This window comes from Oryctolagus cuniculus, chromosome 7 (assembly GCF_964237555.1).
Source record: "Oryctolagus cuniculus chromosome 7, mOryCun1.1, whole genome shotgun sequence".
Lineage (NCBI taxonomy): Eukaryota > Metazoa > Chordata > Mammalia > Lagomorpha > Leporidae > Oryctolagus > Oryctolagus cuniculus.
The window spans coordinates 13,937,189-13,951,546 of NC_091438.1; the positions used below are offsets into that span (position 1 = coordinate 13,937,189).

Genomic DNA, 14,358 nt, shown 5'->3' on the forward strand with positions numbered 1-14,358 from the left:
CTGACATGTATTTCTAGTTAAAAGGTATAACCACCCCATTGCTACCCTAGCAATGCACCCCAATTCCAGGCATCCCTGCAAACCTAATCCTCTTGATGTTAGCTTCCCACCAAAACCCATTCAGTTGGGGGTAAAGGCAAACATCCTTCCCCAATTACATATCAAACATGTGAAAACTGGACAGCATGTGGCTTAAAAGGTTTTGTTTTGGATTCTGTAACAGAGGAACATATGCTGCACCCCAACACTGCTGAGCTTCTGTGTTCCCTAGTAAGAGAGCTCCCAGCAGAGTGCTTGCCATGTTCCCCAGTGACACCTGTCAGCCAGTCTCAGGGAGTCCCAGCGTCACTCAGCTGCTTCAGCACCGCTCTCTGAACAGCTTCTGCCACAGAGTGGTGCAGTCTTAACAGGTCTCTGGCACACCAAGTCCATTGCTAAAATAAGGGAACCGCGAGTGAACAATGCTCTTTCCTCTCATGAAAGCCAAATCATTAGGTATTAATTAACAGTAGGACAAAAGCCCCCCCAAATGTCGACCGAAACTTAAATAATTGGCCATCACCGGACACAAATTGAGAAGATCTGACACACTCTGTATTATAGGCAGACAGAGCATGGCCTGGTGCTGAGTTTTGTGAAAATTCAATTAACCCAACCATCTAGTAGAGGCATAAAGACAGAGGGAGAATGCTACTAGGTGTATTAGAATTGGTGATGTGTAATCATGTGAATTTGTGGTTTGAGAAGAATACCATGTAGTCATCAACACACAGCAGGTTATCAGTAAGTTACACAGATGTTTTAGGTCACAGACATTATTTTACGAATGGCATAAACGAAATGCTACTTTAGAACGGTAGTGAAATTTTTCAGCTGATTTCGCCAACCTGATCCTAACAGGCACCCCTGGGGCAAGCACACTTCAATGGCCTAAAGGGAGAAGGTGTGGGAAACCGGCTGCGACGCTTATCTTCTCCAGGGCCTTCCACGCACCACTCTCTAATTCTGTTCAACAAAACTTTAGCGTTCTCACACCCAGAGAGACTCACAAGGTGCACACTGCACCCATCTGCGGGACATGGAGTCCCCCACAGTTTCCCGCCAGCTCTGTGGGCGACCGTCCTCCGCCTGCCCGCTCTCCACACGCACCAAGCCGCGACCATCTCCACACTCGGGGCGCCCAGGCCCAGTCCTGTCTGACCCGTCCTCCTTCCCAGGAAAAAGCCCTCACGGGGCGGCCCAGCACCAGCGCCTCCTCGCCACAGCCAACTTCAAGCAGCCACACGCGGAGAAAGCCACCGACACGTTTCGGGCCACGCAGTGAAGCAACCCCCAAAAATCTAAATTAAAAAAAGTTTCAGGCCGCCCCACCAAGGCGCAAACTTGGGCTTTTCACCGGCAGCAGAGCCCAAGACGCGGCCAGGAAGCGTGGGTGCCGCGAAGATTCCCTTGCAAGGGGGCCGCTTCCGTCCCGCCGCCGTGGAAGCCCCGCGCCCCCTCGCCCGCGGAGCACGCCCCCGGGCGCCAGCAACTTACCGCACCGCTTGCACAGCACTCGGCCGACCCCTTTCTTGAGGTTCCGGAAGAGGCTCGGAAGGTGGCCGGCGCGCGGCTGCTGCTGCTGCTGTCGGTCTCCGGCTCCATGAAGAAGATGTAGCTGCTGTCCTCCTTGAGCCTCCCGCAGGACGGGGAAGCCGGGTGGCCCCAGGTCCGCAGGCGCACCGTGAGCAGAGTCCTTCTTCAAGCCCCGGCTTTCACCGCCCACACCTGGTGCACCTTCACCAGAGAGGGCGCCTCCTCCTCCGCAGGCTCGCCGGGGCTGGGCGCCGGGGTCGTGGGCCGGGAGGGCAGGGTCCCGTGGGCGGCGGACAGCGGGTCCTCGGCGGGCAGCCCCAGCGCCCCCGGCCGGCGGCTGGCGGCTGGCGGCTGGCGGCTGGCGGCTGGCGGCTGGCGCTCGCCGCCCCACGCCCCTGCCTCGCCGGCCGCCGCCGCCGCGTTCCTGTCGAGCGCCCCCTGCTGCCGCCGCGGGGGGCGCACCTTTCCCTGGATCACCGCGGCGGCGCGCTGAGCCGGCTCCTGCACCGAGCCCGCGCTGGGCGGGACGAGTAGCACACCGAGCCCCCGCGGGAGCCGAGTCGTCGCCGGCCGCCGCCCCCGGCGCCAGGGCCGCGGTCCCCAGCGGAAGCACCAGCAGCAGCGGCGGCGGCTGTGGCGTGGGGGCGGCGGGGCCCGGACTGCCGGAAGGGCGCGGGGCGCGTCGCCTTCTCAAGGTGTGAGGTGCGCGCAGGCTGCTGGCTGTTGGGTGGGACTCTGCCTCGCTCTCTGGCGCTGCCTCCCTTTTCCTTCTCCTCCTCCCCCCTCTCCCCACCCTCCTCCTCCTATTTATTTATGGGGGGGGGTAGGAATGTTGTTTATGGGAAGAGGTGGGGAAGAAGTGGGTGGAATCACAGAAAGGCGAAGAGGTGTGAGGGGAGGAAAAAAAAAAAAGCAAAATTAAGAAAAAAAGCCGCTCCGCCGCCTCGGCTGCAGGGAGCGATAGGTTCCGAGCCGCCGCGCCCGAGCCGCGCTGTCGGGGTTGCTGTCGCCGGAGGACGACGCGGAGGTGGCGGAGCTGCTTGGCGGGTTACAGTCCTTTGTGTGAAGTGATGCTGCGGCGGCTGCTGCTGGGGCTGCGAGCGAGCGGCGCGGGAGCACGGGAGGGAGCGCGCCCTGGAGGCGGGGCTGCGTGCCTGGAAGTCGCTGGGTGCCTGCGCGCTGCCCTGCGCCTCGCCGCCCCGTTTACCTGTGATGGACTCCCGTCGCGCCTCCCTGCCCATTGCTGCTTCGGAAGCCCTGCCCGCCGGTCGCTCCCGCTGGGTCTGCCCTTTCCCTCGGGGTCGGCGCGGCCGCTGCTGCTGCTACAATGGGAGGACGAGGTGGCGAACAGGCTGCAGTCCGAGTGGGCTGCGGAGATTCACTGGGGCTGGGAGGTGACGCGTCAGGAGCAGGGACCTGTCAGCGAGCCCAGGACAGCACCGACGCGGGTGCGAGGCAGGCCGGGCTGCTGGGGGCTCAGCCAGGCACGCGGGACGCGCTGACAAGTTTCAGGTGAACCGGTGTCTTGACAGTCAGAAGGAAGCAACATGCTGTGGTAGACCAGCAATTAAACTAACATATCACACCTTTTTCTCGTGTGTGACGCCTCTGACTCGGTGCCTCAGTCACTCCAGGCTTCGTGACACCTGCGATTTCTTTCCTCCAAACTCCTGTTCCCCGAGATTTCTTAACAAATGTGCTACTGCTGAGAGGAGCTTAGCTTGAACAAAAGATTTGCTTGGTCAGGACATGTTGTATGAAGTTTACGACACTTTAACACTTAAATGCAAATCTGTAAGTTTTGATATGAGGTAAGGTCATCTTCACTCACTCCCAGAATTTTTTGATTTCTCTTACAACACACTGTTTATTTAGAAGCATGTTGTTCAGTCTCCAGGTGTTTGCACACATTCTTGAGATTCTTGAGTTGTTGGTTTTGAGCTTTAATCCATTGTGATCCGAGAAGGTGGATGGTATGGTTTTGATTTTTTTGAATTTGCTGAGACTTGCTTTATGGCCTAGTGTATGGTCTATCCTAGAGAGAGTCCATGCACCACTGAGAAGAATGTGTATTCTGCAACGGTGGGGTGAAAAGTTCTGTTGATATCAGTTAGGTCCATTTGGTCTATAGTGTCAGTTAGCTCTGTTGTTTCCTTGATGATTTTCTATCTGTTAGATCTATCCATTGATGAAAGTGGGATGTTGAAGTCCCCCATTACTAGGAATCAAAGTCTATGTCTCCCTTTAGATCTGTTAACAGTTCTTTTAAATAGCTACTCTCTCTAATGGGGTGCATATACATTTATTATAGTCACATCTTCCTATGTATTGATCCTTTAATCATTACATAGTGTCTGTCTTTGTCTCTTTTAACAGTTTTGTGTTAAAGCCTATTTTGTTTGATATTAGGATGGCTACACAGCCCTTTTTTCCCATTATCATGGAATATCTTTTTCCACCCTTTCATTTTCAGTGTACATGTATCTTTGTTGATTAGGTGTTTCTTGTAATAAGCATATAGATGGTCTTGTTTTTTAATCCATTCGGGCAGTCTGTATCTCTTAACTGGAGAGCTGAGGCCATTTACATTCAGGTAACTATTGATAAGTAACTACTTGATCCTGTCATTTTTCTGTGAATATTCCTATTGTTTACTTTGGATTTATTTTGTAATTTTACTGTTTTTCACTGTGTTTGTAGTCTTTCTTGATGATGACTTTCTTGATGTGTTTCTGTGTGTAGCACATCCTTATGAATCTTTTGTAAGGTTGAATGCATGGTGATAAATTATTTCAATTTCTGTTTCTTATAGAAGGTCTTTATTTCACCTTCATTCATAGATGAGAGCTTTGCAGGGTACAGTATTCTAGGTTGACAGTTTCTTTCTCTTACTGTTTGGACTATATTTTGACATCATCTTCTAGCCTGTGGGGTTTCTGATGAGAAGTCAGTTGTGAGTCTAATTGGAGATCCTCTGATAGTAATCTGACATTTTTATCATGCACACTTTAGAATCTTTTCTTTATGCTTAACTGTGAAAAGTCTAAGTACAATGTGTCATGGTGAGGTGAAGATCTATTCTCATTATCTGTTAGGAGTTCTATGTGCTTCCTGTACTTGGACATTTGTTTCTTTCTCCAAGTAATGGAATTTTTCTGTGATTATTTTATTGAGTAGGTCTTCTAGTCCTTTCTCTTTTCCACACCTTTAGAAACTCCTAAGACCCATATGCTGGACATTCTTCCAAGATTTGTCTTCTAACTCAGATATTCTTTCTTCTGTCTCATCAATTCTGTTGTTATAGGTTTCCACTGCATTTTTATTTGATCAGTTGAATTAATCATTGTAGTATATCATTTTCATTTCTTTTTAAAAATCTCAATTTCCTGGAAAAATTTTCATTCATAACATATATGGTTTTCTTTAGTTCATGGATTTGCTTCCAATTCTTTTGAGTAAAACTATGATTAATTTTTTGAATTCCATTTCTGGTATTGCCTCAATATTCATCTTCACATTATAATATTGGAATGTTGTGTACTTTTGGGGGGGTCACAGTGTCTCCCTTTTTCTTGTTTCTTGAAGTTCTGCATTTAGTTTTAGGCATTTGTAGAATTTTTGTCCCCTCTGATGGCTTTTATCTTTGAGCTAAGCCTCTGTGGCTTAGTGGTTTGTCTGCACATCAAGTGAATACCAAGAGGTGTGTGGTGAGTGTGGCCAAGGAGCTCTGGTCAGTGCTCCAGGATGGGGTGAGTATCCAGGGTAACACCCAGGTTGGGTGTGGTAGCTCTCTTGTGGTTAACTGGATAGAGAGGAGTGGTCACCTTTGTTGATGTGACCAGTCCTTGGTCACCTTTTGTTGTAACCACACCTTCTCCTCCAAGCTGAGGAATGCCCAAGTGCTAGCCCTCATTGTGTTCAACACTCATCTGTACCACCTTATGTACTACACATGATCTGCACAGTCCTTTTTGTGAGCATAGTTCTCTCTCCTATGAGCTGCTCTGGGCAGCCAAGGAGCATTGAGAGTGTGCAGCATTACTGTGTGATTGGCCATAACCCAGCTACACTCTGCCTCCTCTCACTTAGTCACATTGTTTTCTAAGACACGTGTGCCACACTGCCAAGGCATCATCATTGGGAGCACAGGTTCAGTGTAGACACCAGGGCTATGATAGGACCTTGGGCCAGAATAAGGAACTAATTATTAAAGATCCAGTAGCCTGGAGAGCAGGTGGGTTGGGAAGTTCTCTGCCTTAGATAGGCACTGAATGGATGGGGAAGTTAGAATTTCATAGTGGCTCTTGATGGGTGAGCCAGTGGTTGTGCTAATGAGGATCAGTATGCATGATTTTAAGCTGGGAGGTGATAATTAACAACAATGTTTGGAGGAGAATAACTAAGGGTAATGTGGAAGAGTGATAACCTAGAAGTAGGCTATTGGAAAAGTCTTAGTGTGAGCAATGACGTATTATATTGAAGAGAAGGCAACAGAAAGAGAAAAGGGCTACTGTTGGCATCCCATGTCGGACTGCTGGTTCATGTCCTGCTCTTCTTCCAATTCTGCATCTTGCTAATGTATCTGGGATGAGAGCAAAAGATGGCCAAGTACGTGGACCACTGCTCTCCATGTGGGATGTTGGGAGGGAGTTCCTGGCTCCTGGTTCATCTTGTCCCAGATCTGGCTATTGTAGAAATTTAAGGAGTGAAGCAATAAATAGAAGATCTATCTATATATCCCTGTATTTCTGTTCCTTCAAATAAGTAAACTATACACTATAGCTTTGCAATACAACTTTGTCAAGAAATGTGATACTTCTTACTATGTTCTTCCCAACCTTAGTTTGACTCTGCTGGGGTCTTTTGTAGTTCTATGTGAATTTTAAGATATACTTTTTCAATTTCTATGGAAAATGCCATTGGAATTTTGAGAGAGATTGCATTATTCTATAGTTTGCGTATTTATGAACTCTTTAATTATCCAAATCCATAAATATGTGATGACTTTCTGTTTATTTGTGCTTTGATTGCATTTTGTAGTTTTTAATGTAGAGATCTTTCACTTCCTCTGTTAAATTTATTCCTGAGTAATTCATTATTTTGATGCTATTAGAAATGATGTGGTTTTAATTTCATTTTAAAGATGGTTTGTTATTAGTGTACAAATGGTTACTTTTATTTACATGTAGATTTTTGTGTTCTTCAACTTTACTTAATTTGCTTATAAGTTCTAATAGTTTTTGGGTCTTTAGGTTTCTATATGTAAGACTTTATATCTGCAAACTGGGACTATTTTATTTCTTGCTTTATGATTTGGATGGCATTAATTCCTTTTATGGTCTAACTGCTCTGGAGGTCTTCCAGTAATATATTGCATGGAAGCAAGGAGAATGGGTGCCCTTTTATTTTACCAAATCTTTTAGAAAATATTTCCAATTTTCCCTATTGATTTTTATGTTTGTTGTATATTTGTCATAGATGGCCTCTATTGTACTGACTTAAGATACTTCTATGCTTAGTTTATTGAGAGGTTTTATTATGAATGGATTATAAACTTTGTTAAATAGTTTTCTGCATCTGTTGAGAATATCAAGTAGATTTTATCTTTCAATCTGTTGATTTGGTGTATCACCTGATTGATCTGTTTATGTTGAAACAACCTTTCATTGCAGAAATAAATCCCGATTGGTAGTGGTGTATAAATTTTGCTATGCTGTTAGATTCAGTTTGCCAGAATTTTGTCAAGAATTTTTGCACTAAGGGATATATAAATGATTAAGAAGAACAAATCAGAAATTTTGGAGGTGATAACCTTAATCATTGAAACAAAAAATATGATTGAGGGATTCATGGGACAATAGACCAAGTGAAGGAATGAATTTCTTGTCTGGAGGACAAGTCTTTTGAAGTGACTCAACCATACACAAATAAAGAGAAAGGGATGAAAAAAGTCCTACCTGAAATATGGGATACCATTACATGATGATTTATTTCTGTTATAGGGATTCCTGAAAGAGAAGAGAAGGAAAAAACATTGAGGATTTGCTTAATGAAACAGTATTTGAAAATCACATAGGTCTTGAAAAGACATGGACATCATGATACAGGTAGCTCAAAGGACCTCAAGCAGATTCAACTAAAAAAATCTCCAAGATGTTCAAATTGTCAAAATTAAGGACAAGAGGAGAACCTTAAAGATAGAAAAAATATCAAATTGAATATAAAGGAAAACCAATTAGACTAACAGCAGATGTCTCTGCAGAAATACAACAATCACAAGAGAGTGGGATGATATATAAATTTTCTTAAAAGAAAAAATTCTCCGGGGCTGGTGTTGTGGAATAGCAGGTAAAGCCACTGCCTTCAATACCAGCATCCCATGTGGGTGCTGGTTTGTTTCCCAGAAGCTCCACTTCTGATTCAGCTCTTTGCTAATAGCCTGGGAAAAGCGGCAGAAAATGATCCAAGTATTTGGGCCCCTGCTGCTAACCTTGGAGATTTGGAGGAGGCTCTTGGCTCCTGGCTTCAGCTTGGCTCATCCCTGGCCATTGCAGCCTTCTAGGGAGTGAAGCAGTGAATGGGAGCTCTCTCTGTCTATCCTTCTTTTTATCTAACTCTGACTTTCAAATAAATAAATGAATCAAAAAATATTTCCAACCAGGAAGATTATCTCCAGAGAAGTTATCCTTTGGAAGAGAAGGAGAAATTAGGTATTTTCTTCCAGACCACTTGACAAGAAATTGTATTTCACCATCTCCAGACCAGCCTTACAGGAAATTCTGAAATGAGTCCTGCATTAGAAGTGGACAAGGAAACATATGACACTACCAAGTTCATGAACAGACCAGAATAAATCAGTGACCAGTCAACAAAATGATAAATGTTAGTCCTTATCTATCAATACTAACCTTGAATGTCAATGGATTAAATTCTCCTACCAAAAAATTTAGGTTGGCCAAATGGATTAAAAAAAAAATCAGACCTGAATATATACTGCTTACAAGAAACTCACTTCACTAATAGAGATATAGATAGATTTGAAGTGAAGGGCTGGGAAAAAATACAGGCAAATGGAAACCAAAATTGAGTAGCAATAGCTATACTCATATCACATAAAATGGACTTTAAATCCAAAAGTAAAAAGATAGAAAAGGAAGTTCAATTTATAAAAGCTCAATTCTCCAAGAAGATGTAACAGTAATAAACATAAACAATACCAACACAAGAACACTCAGACACATACAGCAAATACTATTAGACTTAGAGAGATTGACACCAATACAAAAACAGTGGTTGACTTCAACACCCATCTGCTAGTAAAGAATAGGTGTTCCAGACAGAAGATGAACAAAAATAAATCAGACTGGAACCATATTATTGAGCAAATGGACCTGACAGAAATTTGCAGGACATTTCTCCCAACAGGTACAGAATAACATTTCTCTCATTAGCACATGGAAAATTTTCTATGACAGACCAATATATTAAGCCACAACTCAAGTGTCAGTAACTAAAAAAATTGAAATCATATCTTGTATCTACTCATATCACAAAGAATGAAATTAGAAGTCAACAAAAAGGAACAATATAACATTTAGGAATATAATGAAATTAGTTGCATGCTACTAAGTGATCCATAGATCATAACAGAAATTAAACGGGAAATCTAAATCTTTCCTGAAATAAATGAAAATGAAAACACAACATATCAAAACCTGTGTGACACTGCAAAAGCAGAAATTAAGAGGGACATTTAGAGCATTAAGAGCTTATATTAAAAAAGAGAAATGTCTCAAATAAATTATCCAACAATGTGTCTTGAAGACAGTAAAACAAGAATAAATCTAATTTAAAATTAGCAGGACATGAGAAATAATAAGATCAGAAAATAAATAAAATTGGAAGGATCAAGAAAAATAGCTGGTTTTGGAGTAGATAAAACAATATATCAGATCAACAAAAAATTAAAGAGAAAAAAATAAATTAGAGTTGAAAAAGAGACATTACAAGCAACACCACTTAAATGCAGTCTGTGTTAGCCCAACTAGTATTCCTTTATATGTAACTCAATGCTTTTATATTTTTTGCACTTAAGAATGTCTCCTTGTCCTTAACTTTTGACAATTAGACTACAAAATGCCTTGGAGAAAGTAATTTTTGGTTGACTCTTCATGGGATCCTTTGTGTTTCCTGTATCTGGATATCCACATGCCTTTCATACATAGGGAAATTTCAACTTTTTTATGTAGCAGTTTCTAAATGCCTTTTTCCTTCTCTTTTCCCTCAGAAATTCCTATAAAGCACATATTTTGTGATTTAATGGTACCCCATATTTCAAGTAAGTTTTTTTTTTCATTTTATTTATATGTGACTGTGATATTTGAAAAGGCTTTGTCCTTCTTTTCTTTGTTTTATGTATTCTGCTGTCAAAATCATTATATTTTTATTTCATTAATTGAAGTTTTCAGCTTCAAAATTTCTATTCAGACTTTTTAATGATTTCTATCTTCATAGTAAATTTTTTATTCATGTCACCCAACACCCCTCCCCATTTTTTAAACTATCTGTATTTCCTACTATCATGTTGAATTTTCTTAGGATCATTACTTTGAATTCTATTTCTGGCATTTTATAGAATTTTTTGTAAAAGCAGATATTATGTATTTGTAAGTCACTATGGAATAGGTATACAAACAGAGGTTATGCAGTGTTAGTATGCTGTTTCATACATACCTGTATGTAGGTATGAAAACATACTATGTATGTTTTACTTCCTCTATATTTTCCTTTAAATGTTGATTATATCACCTAAGATTTTTTAACATGGAAAATATTTATTTTTAACTAACTTGTACATATTTATGGCCTATAGATTAACATTTAATTTATATGTATACAAGCCATACTGATCAAATCAAATTAATCATTTTTGCCAATGAAATTTAAAGATTATTTGAAATTTGGAAAATCACACAACTCTACTCAACTAAAATGGATCCATCAGATGAAAAATTGGGTCTAAATTTATCCCAGCAATCAGAGTATGAGATGTGGATTCTGTGACCCAAAAGTCATTGAGTGAGTAATCAAATTAAAAATAATGAGATTGATTGCATTATTTTTACCTGAATTTTAAAAAGTATATTAATATTGAAAGAGAATTTAAGGGGCTTTGGGACTATTCAAAATGCATTCCTTAAACAATTGTTAAAAGTGTTTGAAATTCTCCTCCTTCCTTTTAGAGAAGGGATTATCAACTGCTAAAAGCTGATGTCCTTTGGAAGAAAAAATCATCTCAAATCTACAAGACCATATCTGCCTCTTAGTAGGTCAACCCATGTCCATGTTTGCTACATTCTGCTGTTTTTCCACAAATATTATTTATTGAAATGTGAATATGTTGTCCTACCATTCACTCTAATTCAAACACTTTACCATCTCCCCATTTCTCTGAATGTAATGGTCACACACATACCATGAGGGAAAAGGGAGGATGAAGAAAGGTGAGGAAATGGAGCAGTAAACGCCAACTAACCCATTTCAGGGTTTTATTGGATGCAGGCACTTCAGTCCAGTCATCTTCTATGCATTGGCCATCTGAATGACATCACCACAGCAAGAGACTAAAAATGCGGGATTCAAGTATGAGTGCTGTGTGGAAAAAGTCTTTAAGGTATTCTGTGGTGGCTCTAACATTCTGACAGAGAAATTAGATGGCAGAAAGACAGATGTGAGATCCTGGGGTACAGGGTGCAATTTCCAATGTATTAAGTGGTATACCAAAAATTTTCTTTGTAATAACAAAGTCTAATCATTTACTTTGCCTGTGTGCTATTTTTCTATTGCATCCTTTCTGTGGGAACATAGTGGGCCACAGGATGTGTTTCCAACATATCCTGACATCACCCAGGTGATGAAGTTAAATGTAGTAAGAAAAATAAATAGCAAGAGTTTTAAAAAATATTCTTTTTAATGATTTCTTGATTTCTAAAGCTGAAATGGTGTATTTAAGAATGGTCCAGAATGAAAATGCACTATATATTTTTCTAAAAATAAACTGGAAGGAAAGATTTTAAATGTTTTCATCACAGAGAATGATCACTATTTCAAAAAATATATATGCTTACCCTAATTGGACATCACACAATGTATAAATGTACCTAAATGTCACAGAGTATCATATAGATATGCATATTTTGATTTTAGTTAAAAATAAAAAATATTACTCAGACAATTAATGTTCCACTCCTACCCCAACCATGTCTTAAGAATATAATTTCCTTTTGCTACGTATTTGTTTTAAACATTTCTAAATTTAGTTAGGTAATAGTTTTTATTTTTAAGAGGAATTTTAGATTTGAAGAAGAATTGAGGAGCATATGTTAAGGGTTGCCATATGTTCTGTCTTGTTCTTGTTGTTCCCACTATGTGCATTATTAATAGTTGTGTGGTAACTTGTTTCAATTGATAAACCTATGTTAGTACACTACTACTGAATAAAGTCCATAGTTTACATTAGGGTACACTCGTGATGTTGCAAAGTTCTGTGTCTTTTGACAACCACATCCCTGCAAGTATCTGCCTTTATGGTATCCTATGTACTCCACCTATCCTTTCCTACGCCTGACTAGGCCTGGAAATTGCTGATCTTTTCACTGTATCTCCAGTTTTGCCTTTTTCATTTTAAAGATTTATTTATTTGAAAGGCAGAGTTATAGAGAGAGGAGAGAGATAGAGATAGAGATAGAGATAGAGATAGAGATAGAGATAGAGATAGAGATAGAGATAGAGAATTCATTGGTTCATTCCCCAAATGACTGGGACTGGGCCAAGCTGAAGACAGAAGCCAGGAGCCAGGAACGTCATCCAGTTTTCACCCAGTTCTGCCATATGGGTGGCAGGGACCCAAGCATGTCAGCTGTCTTCTGATTCTTTCCCAGGTGCATTAGTGGGGTGCTGGATGGGAAAGTGGATCAGCCAGGACTGGAACCTGGGCCCATATAGCATACCAGTGATGCCAGAGGCAACTTAGCCCACCACACCACAATGCCAGCTCCTGCTTTTTCAAAATGTCCTTAAGTTTGTTCTCTCTGTAGACTTTCTTTTTATATTTCTCACACTATGTCTTGCTGATTCCCTTACTTTTTATTTGTTGAGATGGTCTTTGTTCTTTGTGTTTGAAGTATTCTTTCACTGAATAACCAAATTATACATTGGTGGATTTTTGTTGTTGTGGTTGCTCCTATTCTTCAAATGTTTTACTCTACTCTCTTATTGGTTGCATGTTTTCTGAATAATTGTCTGGTGTAACTGATATTCTTATTCCTCTGTAGGTAATGTGTTTTCTTTCATCATGCATTTGTTTTATTCTCTGTAGTTTGACTATAGTATTCATAGGTGTAGACTTCTTGGTATTCTTTCCATTTGATGTTCTGTGAGCTTCCTATACCTATGGTTTCATGTTCATCAGAAATTTTGGGAAATACACATGTACACATAACCTTATGTATTTCCTATTTCTTAAAAGATAGAAGTGGAATTGCAGAGTCCAAGGGTACACATATTTGCTAGATTTTGCAAAGTTGCCTTGCTGAAATATACCATAATCAGAGTAGAAGGATACCTATTACCATATCTTCTTATAAACATTGACTGCCACAAAATATTTTAAAATGTGTGATTAAATTACATCTTAAATTCTATTTAAATGGTTTTAATACACATCCACTTGCTTACTGTGATACATTTTACTTAAATTGTCTAGTGTTAATTGATTGTGAATTGCTTAATCCTATCCTTTGTTAGTTTACTGAGGTTGTTTGTCCTTTTCTTGCTTTGTAAAATCTCTTTATCTGCTAATAATGTTTTGTATATTTTGTCTTTAAATATTCTCATCAAAACTAGCATTTATCTTTCAGGTTATTTATGGTTTTTTTCTTATCAGATTTATTTATAATGATGCATTTTCTGAAGTTTTTAACATTTTGTTATCTGATATATACACTTCTCCTTTGGGAATTTTGGTACTATGCAAGCTTATGAAATATTCCTGACACTGAGCTAATTAACATATGCTATTAGTTTCTCTGTAATATTTTAAATTTTTACTTAGACTATTCACTCTGCATACAGCATAAAGTGTTCAACCATATTATTTTTCTTCAAATGAACTTATGGAAAACTGTCCCCTAATTTATATTAAAAGAAATTAATGTTATGTTAATACATACTAAATACATATTTTCTCAATTTTTACCTATATTTCTATGCTATTTCTTTTTTAGCTTTTACATGTTTCTAAGCTTTTCAATTGATCTAATCAATTTGTGTTCTTGTTATATTATTGTATAACACCATTTTAGTTTTCATACTTTCATATATTTTGATACCTGACATCACAAGTTCTCCCTTCTGTATTGAACTTTGAATTTTTTTTAATTTCATAGAAAGATTTTATTTATAGAACTAATACATTATATTTCAACTGGTTCAGTGTAACTACAAATTGTATTTTATATATGATTTTGTGTAATAAAGAGCCAATTAAAATCCCTGTCTAGGGTGGTAGATGGTTCCAATATTATTTTGGTCTGGAAACTTTTGGGCCATTTACAGAGGAGAGTAATAATAGCAATTACTGGTTTTTCACATGATGTGGTGTTTATCTAACAGACTTCAAGCCAGCACCTTTGGTTTTCAATTCACCATAAGCATCATTCTCTTGAATTAGCTGTTTGGAAATTTTTGAAGCATGCGATTTGATCTAGGTATTTAGAAGAGGAT

At 40.3% G+C, this 14,358-nt stretch overlaps 1 pseudogene; it reads left to right on the forward strand.

Moving 5' to 3' along the window:
• The first annotated feature begins 2,902 nt into the window (after positions 1-2,902).
• The window catches only part of LOC103345830 (sorting nexin-7-like), a 42,272-nt pseudogene continuing 30,816 nt past the window's right edge, over positions 2,903-14,358 (forward strand).